General features: G+C 43.4%; 1 protein-coding gene across 4 annotated transcripts in view; it reads right to left on the bottom strand.

Annotated features, from left to right (window-relative positions):
- The window catches only part of RAB27A (RAB27A, member RAS oncogene family), a 68,370-nt gene that overhangs the window by 43,430 nt on the left and 12,572 nt on the right, over positions 1 to 12,368 (bottom strand). For 3 of the 4 annotated variants that reach the window (XM_036441360.2, XM_036441343.2, XM_045582375.1), the window contains exon 2: positions 8,587 to 8,704. The gene's annotated coding sequence lies outside the window, so the exon portion shown is untranslated. Of the gene's footprint in view, positions 1 to 8,586; positions 8,705 to 9,206; positions 9,228 to 12,368 lie in introns of those variants that run through there. The other variant, XM_045582371.1, reaches the window with a different exon arrangement.

Below are 12,368 nucleotides of genomic sequence, written 5' to 3'. Positions count from 1 at the left end.
TAGTAGAGACCTTTCACACTTTTGTTTAGATACAAAATGTTTATGAACTCAAGAGATATAATGTGATTTTTCAAACCAAAATCTGAGACATGAAGTCTGCCAGTGTGCTTTTTGTGACCCTTTGGGGAAAAGATAGAGTTGGAAATACAGTTTAGTTGTCAAAGCATTAGAATTTCTAAGCATCTCACTAGTTTATGGAGAAAATGCACATGAACGGGTGACAGGGGGCAGTCCCAGAGAACCCGTGCAGCTGGTCCTCACAACGCACTCTGTGCAGAGGACACACCTGATTCTTTGGGTTCTCTTCACTCCTGCCCACCAGGCTCAGCGCGGAGGGCCTCCTGATTCCGTCGTAGAGAAAAGGGGAGGGAAGTTGTTTCCATGGAAACACCCTCACCTACGTGTGCTCCTTTCTCACTGCCTCAGGAATTAACAGAAGCATCACAGATTAAGTCAAATGCTTCTCTGCCCACTCCACTCGCACCCTGGAAACTCGTCCTCATAAGGCCATCCAACTCTGGACATTCCTTTAACCAGTTTCTTCTCAATGTGTCTGAGTGCTTTCCCTGCTTAACTTGATGGGTATTATGCTAATTCTAAGTGCTCCTCTGCCATCTTCAGAGTATGTCTCATCTCCCCAGTAAACTTGCATTTTTCCTGAAGTCTATCTACTTCTTTTTAAAAATATATATTTTATTGATTTTTTTACAGAGAAGAAGGTAGAGAGACAGAGAGTTAAAAAAAATCAATGAGAGAGAAACATCGATTAGCTGCTTTCTGCACACCCCCCCACTGGGGATTTGCCCACAACCAAGGTACATGCCCTTGACCGGAATCGAACTTAAGACCTTTCAGTCTGCAGGCCGACGCTCTATCCACTGAGCCAAACCAGTTTCGGCTTGTCTATTAATACTTACTGCTTCGCCACCGACACTCACCAGTGGCTGACAGGAGGCCAGCTGTCACTGAACTGCTAATTGTGTCTGCCATCTGGCTTTCTCTAACAACCTCTTCCTTCCTCTGGTTCCCTCTGTTCCCCGCTGATTTCATTCAGGAGTGACTCAAAAAGTGTCTTGGAGCTCCACCGATAGCTGTTCTTTTTTGGTAAACTAAATTATATTTGCGTTCAATTCAGCAGTATTTAACAAGCAACTTTTACCTGCCCAGCACTGTGCTAGGAGCTATGAATGGCGGTCACTCCCCTCACATACTGGTAATTGGGATGAGGAGGCAAAATGAGCTCCTTGTCAACAAAGGACAAGCAAGTCAAGATAATAAGGGAGAAAAATGTCTGGTACATCGTATAGACCACCCAGCACAGGACATCAAAAGTGAAACAGAGGGCCCTGGCCAGAGAGCTCAGTTTGTTGGAGCATTGTCCTGATACGCCAAGGTTATGGGGTTTGATTCCAGTCAGGGCACATAGAAGAATCGACCAATGAATGAATGCATCAATAAGTGGAACAACAAATCTCTCTCTCTCTCTCTCTCTCTCTCTCTCTCTCTCTCTCTCTCTCTCTCCCCTTATCCTGATTCTTTTTTTTTTTTCAGTGAAGTGGGCTAGTGGTCAGAAAACCTTCACTCTGCTTCTTACTTCTTAGCTGTGTGACCTAGGGCCAGTCACCTCACCTCTCCCAGCCTGTTTCCTCCAAATGGCAATATTCCAATTAAAGATTATTGGAATTAAAGGATACATTGGGTGAATGCATTTTATAAACTGTAAGCTGCTAGGTACATACATGTAAGATGGTGGTTTTATAAGACAAGAGCACCCTTGGCAGTCAGAAAGACAGAACTATCTGACCAAGGCTTCAAGCAGGAGCCAGAGCCTGAGCTGAGCACCTTCAAAGTCATGAAAGGCGTAGCTGGATGGGGAGGGAGAGGAAAGAGCATGTTTGGTGCAAGAGCTTGTTTTCACTTCAATGTGACAAGTACTGAGAGCCCCGTGAACGACCTCACATGCTATTGTACAAATGTCAGGAAGAAGCCACTCTTCCCCACAGAGAGACACAAGAGAAGTGCACAGCTATCAACCATCCCTGGAGGAATGATTCTGAGGCGATGTGGCAAGCTGAAGAGGGCTAGAAGACAACCATCAGCGTGCGTCGTCCTAGTCACAGCTCTGCTACCAGGTGTGTGAGCCACCGTGGCTCACCACCTCCTCCTGGCCTTTCCTTCTCAAATAGGAAATAAGAGGTTTAAACTCAATGGTCTCTTCCCTACACAAACTCGCTATGCTGTGTGATTCCGGGTTCAAAGTCCAAACTTTAGCCATGAGGAATGTAAATGGGGTCCTGGTGGCAGCTGCCCCTTGTATCCCCTCTCACTCCTTAAAGCAGTTGCCCTAGGTAAGGGCAACAGCAGTGAAGATGAAACAAAGGAACCTATGAAGCATTAATTTTTAAATAATATAATGCATTGCTCCATTGGGGAGAAGAAGAATCGAGAGAGAGAGAGAGAGAGAGAGAGAGAGAGAGAGAGAGAGAGACAGAGAGACAGAGAGACAGAGAGAGGGAGAGAAGCTGAAAGAAATGCCTGAAAACCATCCCCATTCCCTATGGTCCCACATTATCTCTGTTTTTGGGAATGAAAGGTCCCAAAAGAAGACTATCACTGGGCAAACCACGCAAGAGGGAAACCACGCAAGACCCAGGGCCGCAGCAGGATGTTCTCGGCTGAAGTCAATGACACAGGATGTGATGGGCAGTCCCTGCCGTTCCCATGAAACATCATTCCTCAGCAGTAAGGTATTTTATCCGTCAATAAGGAAGGGGGAAACGTCAGCGAAGACAATTGGATGTCACTTTGGCTCCACACATTCTCTCCACGGGGAAGCCTTCATGAAGGCATCTACTCATTCAAAACTTAGCCCTGGCCCCTCATTATACACCACCCAGCTGGCTACACATTAATGAAAACACAGACTGCCCAGGAGTAATATCATCTTCCTTCAGCCTCCATCTCAGTCTCTCTCATTTGGCTTGAAATAGCTACCATTTTACCACTGATGTTAAGAAATGACATGCCAAAACCTTCTCTGATTACTGAATTCCTGTGGGTTTTCAGAGGAGAATTAGCCACATCCCCCCATTTTCTTACTCTCATTTAAAACGCCTCTGCTATATGTCTGTGTGTCTCCTGATGCAAGCCAGCAAGAGTTTCCCTAGGAAATTGCTTCCCAACCTTCTTCATCTATTTGTATGACAAACTGGGGCAAACGCTCATGACTGAGAACAACAGATCTGGGGGCTCTAGCAATGCCAGATCCTGTCCATCCACCCCAAGAGAAGAGGGGTTCAATAAATGTCTCAACACAATTTCAGGGTACAGGCACACCACAGAGGCTCTGCTCTAGGTAGGTAGTGTGAAATTCCTGGGGTAAGGACATATGAATGTTCAGTTATCAAAATAATTTCAAATTGTTGTCCAATATACTTGCTTTATGCTCCCAACTTCACATCTTCAACAACATTTGGTGTTTGTTGTCAGACTTCTCAAAATGGTAACATATTGTGATCTAAATTGCATTTCTCTGATTGTTAATGTGGTTGAGCATCTGTTTTTAATTTGTTGGCCATTCAGGTTCTGTTTATGGAAAAGCACATTGATATGTTTTCCCTGTTTTCCTATCGGGTTGTCTTGTCTTAGGAACATGCAGGAGGGAGTTCTTCCTACATTCCTGATGCTAGTCCTTCATCAGTTATAGATGTAAATATCTTCCTGTTTGTGGTTTGCCTTCTCACTTTTTTAATGGCTTAGTTTTCAAGCAGTCTAATCTAGCTATCTTTTCTTTGGTAGTTGTTTCTGATAATAGCCTGTCGAAGAAATCCTTCCTTACTTACTGGTAAGGAGATAAAAATATTCTTCTACATCATTTCCTGTAGGTGCTACCATTTACATGTAAGTCTTTGGTCCATTGGTAATTTATTAAGGCATATGGAGGGATTCGCTTTCATTGTTTTTCTCTGAGTGTTACCTAACTATCATAGTACCATTAATTGAAGGAAAAAAAAATTTCAACATATACGGTCAGATCTGTTTTAGGGTTCTCTCTTCTGTCCCTTTGGTCATTTTCACTACCCATGGGCTAAGGTCACAAGGCCTTAATTACCAGGACTTTACAATACAACTTTATGTCTGGGAAGATTAGTCCCCTCCACTGTACTATGGACATTCTTGACCTTTCACACTTCCATCAAAGTTCCACATAAATTCAATCTATAGATGAAATTGAGAACACTAACATATTCATGATAGGACACCTATCTGTGTCCATGTATTTATGTCTTTTAAATGCCTTTAAAACTGTTGTCAATAAATAAATTCTCTTCATAAAGATCTTACACATCTTTAGACTTGTTGATACTTTATATTTGTGTCACTATTGTGAGCAATATCATACATATCTTCTATTTATTACTTAGCCATACTAATGCTAATGCTTTGTTAGCTAAAAATATTACATTTTGTTTATCCTTTCTATTCTTTATACCTTTTATTTTTGTTTTCTGTCTTACTGTGCTAGTTATGATCAACAAAAGTATTGAATAGACAATTCATAGGATATGTCAAATAAGCATTAACCTTTAAAGGGAATAGACACTATCAACAAAATGGTCATTGATGCCAATCCGATAAAAATATAACTGATTTTTTATGGAATTAAGTAAGGGCTTCCAGACATCAAAGTATAGGCCAAGCTTAGAGCCATAAGGAGGGAGCAAGTACTGGTTGTGATTGACTGGGAGGATGAGAGAGTATTCATACTTGCAAAGGAGTAAGACAGAAAAAAAAAATGTTATGATGCATTTATGGGACATCGACAGGTGGATGTGGCAAATGGGCGCATGGGGACAGGAGAGGGTGTGTCCAAACAGAAGCTGAAAGATGGGAGTTTGGGGCCTTCGCCTGTAAGGACTCCTATATGGCACTAACATGTTCCCATTTCCCCTGAGCAATGGAAAGCCACTGCCGGCTTTTGTGAAGGAGAGGGACACAAGGTTTGTGCCTGAGAATGATGTCTCTGGCAGCCACATGGAGACTGGGAATACACAGAGGATCAGGAGGCTATGGAGAATGATGGTGAGTGACTTGTGTCAGTGATGGTGAAGATAAAGAGGAAGAGATTAATTCAAGATATATTTAGGAGGAAGAAAAATCAGTATAACTTCTTAACTGATTGGACTAGGCATTAAAGATAACCAAAACTTCTAGTTTGATAACTGAATGAATAGTATTATCATTAAGTCAAAGGAAAAGATGGTTTGAGATGATCATAACTAAAAGGTATTAAGTATTTTTCTAAGCCCTTTTAAATACTAATTTAATCCCTCACAACAACCCAATGAGCTCTCTAATTTACAGATGAAAAAACATGCACAGTAAGGTTAAGTAAGTTCTTCCAGGTCACACAGCCAGTAAAAAGCAGAGCCAACATTTGAACCCAGATACATTCTCAACTACATTATATTTTCTGGGACACGTCCAACTAACTCTCCCTCCTGTCTGAGGGACATTCAGGGTCGTGTTTAATTGGCATTTGGAAAACTAAAGTAGGACACAAAAGAAAAATAAGAGTTAACAATATGGGTTTTAGAGTCATCACCATAGTTGATTTCTTGAGGCCAAAGGAGTGATTATAAAGACATTTAGAGTGGAGAGAGAGCCAAACTATCAGAATCCGTGAGAGATCCAAAAAGGACACCAGGAAAGAGATTTTGTAAATGGTGGTCCGTAAGCTGGACAATCACCACAGCACAGAGGTACGAGCTTGAAAAGTCTGGACTTTCTGCTTCTTGTGAAAGAGGGGACCCATTCCATATTGCCGAATGACGAATCTAGCATTCACACCCAAAGGATCCCTGCACAAACTACATGGAGGAGAAGAAACGCCCAATACAGCATGGAATGGGAAAAACAAACAAAAAATGGATGCTCTCAGCTCCTGGATGATTTGTATCTGTGTTTGAGCAAAATGGCTCCCGTCTCCAGAGGCAGCAACAATGCCAACTCCTCTCTCAAGCAGCACCCTCATCTCCTTCATCACCTCCCTCCCCTCCAACCCGCACCAGCCCAGCCTCTGCGCAGCCGCCAAAGGGCAGGGACCTTGCCAGGACACAGCCGCACCAGAAACGTAGAGGAAACAGGAAGCTGTCGTATTGCAAAGACACGATGATGGAAGAAGAATGGCTTCTGCAAAAACCAGCTTTTGCTTTGAATGGGCACGTTCCATGACTTATTAGCTATCACGTATGCTGTAGCCTGAGCTCCAGCTCTAAATCAACCAGGCGCAGAGGGAAGGAGGAGGAAATAATAATAGAGAAAGATGGGCAGATCTCTGAGGAAGCTTTAATCCTAACAAGGGGAAACAGAAGCCGAGGAAGTGGTGAGCATTTCCTCTCTGAGCTCTCAGGTACTGAGGGCCTGAGGAGGGCAGAGGCTGAACCGGCAGCAGCAGCGGCCCTGGGCTCTGAGACCCGCTCACTTGCGCAGGTCCTGGTTGCCATGGCACCATCGGCTAGCTGGCAGCCTTCTCTTCAGCCACAGTTTCTGTCTTGTGGGCAGCAGCAGGAAAGAAGAAAAAAAAAAAAGCTTGTATTCTAATGGCTGCTAGGTCACTGAATACTTCGTCTTGGAAGAACAAGGAGAAAATGTAAGAGACAGAGAAAACAACCAAGACAAGATTAAACCTCTTTGGAATGTTTTAAATCCAATCTGGACATTCTATGGATGAACCTCCCTCGTGAAAAAACATTCCTCCCTAAAGCTTTTTTTGGGGGGCTGGGGGTACCTGTAATCCAAGAATCTTGGCAGAGAGTGTCAGCTTTTTACCAAGGCTATTTCCCACGGTGCTTTCTGAACAGATGAAAAGCATGAACGTGTGGCAAAGAAAACAAAGGGAGGCATTGGTCAGCACGCCACAGTGGAAGGCGGGACACTGCCTTTGCTCTGACACTAACCGGCCAAATGACACTGGCACTTCCAAATCTCAGTTTCTTCATCTGTGAAATGGGGAGGTTTTGCTAGATGGATGTAAGGATCCTCCACTCTGTCAGCCTATGCTGAGGGGACTCAGGAGTCAGAGAGCCCTTCCAGGTCCCTCTCAAAGGGCATTCGGCTGCTCATATGCCAGGACTCTGATTGTGCCCAGGGACCCCTGACTGTGAGAGTGACCCCAACTCAATGGAAAAGACAAGAAAACACACACAGGACACAGGAAGTTACACCCAATGTTTGATTAGTGGTCGGTAAACTGTGGCACAAGAGCCACATGTGGTTTGCCGCTCTGTTGACTAATGAGTTTGCCGACCACTGGGATAGGGGCTTAATCACAAGGAACAACAACAGCCTGTAATTACTGGAATCGAGAGTCTAGGTCAGTGGTCAGCAAACTCATTAGTCAACAGAGCGGCAGACCACGGCTCGAGAGCCGCTTGTGGCTGGTGAGCCTGGGTTTGCCGACCACTGGATTAAACCAACGTCAATGGGCAGAGGCGTGTCTCATTCATCTTCACACACTCGACATCCAACACCGTCTAGGCCCTTGGCTAACAAATGGTTATTGAGTGCACTCGCAGGCACATCTTTAGAATATGATATTATTAAATATTTCAACTATGAGTTGAACTGTGCTGCCCCAAAATTCATAGGTTGAAGTCCTCTCTCCTCGTTCTTCAGAATGTGACCTTACCTGAACACAGGGCCTTTAGGGAGATAGTCCAGCGGTGGGCCCTGACCCAGTATGACTAGTGTTCTTAGAAGAAGAATGCTGGACACAGACACGCATAATTGAAAGATGACAGGAAGGGACTCGGGGAGAAGACGGTCATCCACAAGCCAAGGAGAAAGGCCTCAGAAGGCACCAGCCCTGCTCTCAGACTCCTGGCCTCCAGAACCGAGACAATAAATGCCTAGTGTTGAAGCCCCTCATTTGTAGAACTTTGTTGTGGCAACCCTAGCAGACAAGTGGTACAAATCCAAAAGTAGTGAAATGTGCTTCAAAGTCATCACCCAGATCTTTCATTACTGCATACTAATTACCACCCAAAATCTACGGGCTCTTCCTTACATAACCACGATGCTACTACCAAACCTAACAAGATGAAGGCAACTTTAATTCATAGGAAAGATAAGCCTTATAAAAATACAACTTATACCAAAACACATACTTGACATAAAAGCTATTGACAATATTAAAAACAAAATCCCAATAAGCTTGAATTTTTGTGAAAAAAATATCCTCAGGGGATAAACAAGACTCAGAGAACAATTCAATTCCTTAGTCAGATCTCCTAATCAACATCCTATCTGAGAATAAAAACCTGACACTTTATTAAAGTACAGAAAAGAAAAGAGACATGCAGTCAGTGCACATATCCCCTCTATGGTCATTGAAAATGCGCTTTTCTCAACTAAACTCAAGAAATTTAGCAGACCTCTTAAAGTCTTTGATTTAAAAAAAAAAAAATACCAATATGTGCAGTGGTAGTCTATGTTAAATTGCACACTTTAAGTGCCTGAAAGTGACATGGCAGAACTCAAAAGCTTAAAAAAAAAAAAAAAAAAAAGATAAATGTAAAACCATACCTGGACAAAGTATAAATCCTCAGTTGTTTTTCTAAGACTTGAGAGACTGGAGTTCCCAACACTTCAACAATTAGACAACTTCCAATCACATGTCCTCTTCAAAAAGCTTACTTTTTGTCTAATACAAAGAGAAATGTTAAAGTCAGAATCGCCTCCTTACAAAACTTTTTCAAAAGAGTCTTTTGAAAAGCAGTTTGCTCCATCAACTTTCAAAATCAGGCATCGCTGCAAAAACCACAAGCCAGCTAATTAGGCTCAGCTGTTCGTCATATGGTCTGCAGACCAGTCAAGTGATTTTACCCTTTCAGGCTCACTAAAACCTGGTCTGACCGGCCTCCCCGGCAGAAAGAGGCTTCTTGTGTTAAAGGCTAGTCCGTACTTCAACCTGTTCTCTTCCCCCAATCAAAAAAGTTGAACATTTGTTTTCTTGAGCAAACATCTTTAAAAGTATCTTGTTCCCAAGCCCCTCCAAGGAATAAAGGACACACATGGACGTGGTGGAGGGAATGAGGCTAAGATGACTGACTAGAACTCTTGCTTGTGGCCTCCAGACCCATAAGTAAAACTACTTGCTGGGAGGGCCACCCAGGTATCTTTCTGGCATCTCAAATGCAACTTACCGCCTTTGCTCTTCTCCCCGGCCCTGCTTCAAAACCACTTCTCTGTGTGTGTTGAATAACACAATCCCAGCAATCACCCAGACAGAAATCAGATGGTCCTCATTGGCTCCTCCCGTTCTTCCCCACCCACTTCCGATTGGCCACCCCATTGAAGGGATTGTTCCTTCTCTCGCCTTATTCCAAGCTTTTATTTCCCATCTGCTGGCTACAATTAACCATTTATTTGGTTTTCTGGCCCTCATCCTGGCCCCACCCCTGGCATGTCCTCCATATGCACCCGAGGTGAACTTTCCAGAAGACAAACAGGAGCCCAGCACTGTCCTCTGTAAAACCTGCCAATGGCCCCCACAGCCTCCACAGTGGAATCCCACTCCTTAGGCTTCTGCCTTCAGAGATTCTTACTCCTCCCTGCCTCCTGCCTCCAGCACCAGAATTATTTGTAATTCTCTAAACCAGTGGTTTTCAAAATGTGACATCAGCATCATCCACATCACCTGGGAAACTGTGTAAAATGCACATGTTGGGGCCCAGCTCAGGCCTGCTGAACCAGGAATCCTAAGGACGGGGCAGCAGTTTGTGTTTTAACAGCCAGCCAGGTGATTCTGATACACGCTGAACTGAACCTCTGACCTGGAAGAGACTTATCCTTTGGCTCCTCCTTCTAAGGATCAATGCTGAGTTAGATGCCTCTTCTCCATATTTTTCCTCAAACTGGTCAACCCTGTATAATTCAGACTTTTTCCTGGTTGGTTGGTGAACATCAGGAATTGTGTCTTAATTGATGCACTCATTCCACCATCTTTTATTGAACACTTACCTGACACTGAGATAGATGCCAGACATAAAACTAGTGACTTTGCCACTAGAAGCCACCCTGACTTTAGCAGCTCAAAGTGTCACTGAAGACTCTACCTATCCAATTTACAAAATCCCATCACCAACAGAAAGAACTGTGGGAAACTAAAGAAGTGGACGTAATCAGTCTGACATCTTTCATGGTAACAATTTTTGGTTCACATCTGATGCCGACTCAGATGTATAAAGGGGAAAAGTGCATTTTCATGAAAACTTATGTACTATTCTTTATTACCTCACAGCAACCTTTGACTTTGGAGAATAATTTAGTAGAGGAATGTAGCAAGATTTTTATTTATTTTTTTAAATATATTTTGATGGATTTCAGAGAGGAAGGGAAAAGGAGAGGGGAGATCAAAACATCAATGATGAGCGAGAATCATTGATTGGCTGCCTCCTGCATGCCCCTCAATGGGGATCAAGCCCATAACCCGGGCAAGTGCCCTGACCAGGAATCAAACTGTGACCTTCTAATTCATGGGCGGACACTCAACCACTGAACTACACTGGTGTGGCTATAGCAAGATTTTTAAATCCCAGATTAAAATTCATCAGAGTTAGCTTCATCTAATTACAGAAGTTGAATAAAGTTTCATATTAGCACTTCTCAGCTTTCATCTTGCATAGGACTCTCCTATGGATTTTATTATAATCCTAATTATGATTCAATAGGAATCTGAATATTTGACAAGCACTCAGGTGATGCCCAGGTAATATTAATGCACCCAGTTGTGGAATTACACTTTGAGTAGACAACCCCATTTTTCATAGAACTATAGGTCTATCCAGGAAAGCAACAACACCTTTTTTGACCCCTCTGCGTGGAAAGCTTTCTAAAATGTCTTTCAGACTTCAGGATAAAGGTGACATCCAAAACACACACATTTAGTTTTGCTACCTTCCCACACCTCACTAATATAACAATAAAGGGATTGTATTTAGATATAAACTCACAAAGACAAAGTGAGTAGAAATAACAGCATTAAAATATTGGAAGCTAGAGCCAAAACCAGTTTGGCTCAGTAGATAGAGCGGTGGCCTGTGGACTGAAAGGTCCCAGGTTCGATTCCAGTCAAGGCCATGTGCCTTAGTTGCGGGCACATCCCCAGTAGAGGATGTGCAGGAAGCAGCTGGTCGATGTCTCTCTCATCGATGTTTCAATCTCTCTCCCTTCCTCTCTATAAAAAAAATCAATAAAATATATTTTAAAAAATATTGAAAGTTAGAAAGTAGATGGACATGAGGTAAGGGATTAGCAGACCAGGAAAGGTGACTCATCTGCCAGGAGGAAAGGCCAAAAAGCAACTCATCACTGAATCTCCAGGAAGGCTCAGCCTTTGGAGACTGAACATCCCTGGGGGTGGGGAAGGGTAAAGTTACTGCTGAAAGTGGTGGAAGTCTGCTTAGATCCCAGCCTTGTGATGCCTCCAGCTCTGGCAGAAGTCGAAGATTTATTCTCTGGAGAGAGTAAAACGCTGAGGGTCAAATCCTTGGAGGCTCTCGGAGGCATATCAACTTCAGTGGAGACAGAGGGAGGCAGTGAGAAGTTACATATCAATAATAAATATTGAGACGCCCCACCCAACCACCACCCACCTACACGATGACTTCAGAATGCAGGCATCCTCCACCAAGCATGTCCAAATGATCTTCTCTGGACAATCTGCCCAAGCCAGGAGGAATGGCCTAGGATAAAAGGAGCCAACAACGTACTGATCTAACTAAAGCTATGATGTGCTGTGGTACGAAGGAGGGGATGGAAATGGTACACAAGTGTAATAATATAGTAGGTAGAGAACCAAGCTAAAATTCTCTTTTTCCATAGTAAAGTGTCAATGGGTAATGCCTAAAACTGAAAATAATCAACCCAAAGATGTCATTTAGAGACAGAAGCTGCAACTACCAGCAAGCATCAACTAAGAATTGAAAGCAGGTGACTCTGGGGAGCAGGAAATGAGCAGGGGGAGGGTACTCTGATGGTTTTTTGCCACAGGCTTTGTAGATGTACATCCATGTGTGATCTTGATAAAAACTTTTAAATTAATACAAAAGAAAATGAATGCCCGTACTTTAATATTTTTTTCTCAGCTGATTCGGGACATCACAATGAACATCACTAACTTGCTGTGCTCGGGGTCTGGGAAGGACTCACACTGAAGCGGGATGTTGAGGATCAGGCTCTGGAAAGAGGCCGTCTGGCTTTGAATCTCAGCGATGCCACTCACTGACTGTGTGAGCCTCAGCAAGTCACTTAACCTGCCTGTGCCTCAGTGTCCTCATCTGTGGAGGGGATAATAGCAGGGTTAA

Source organism: Pipistrellus kuhlii, unplaced genomic scaffold (genome assembly GCF_014108245.1).
Source record: "Pipistrellus kuhlii isolate mPipKuh1 unplaced genomic scaffold, mPipKuh1.p scaffold_m20_p_1, whole genome shotgun sequence".
In the NCBI taxonomy this organism is placed as follows: domain Eukaryota; kingdom Metazoa; phylum Chordata; class Mammalia; order Chiroptera; family Vespertilionidae; genus Pipistrellus; species Pipistrellus kuhlii.
This window is presented reverse-complemented; position numbering and strand designations above follow the sequence as displayed.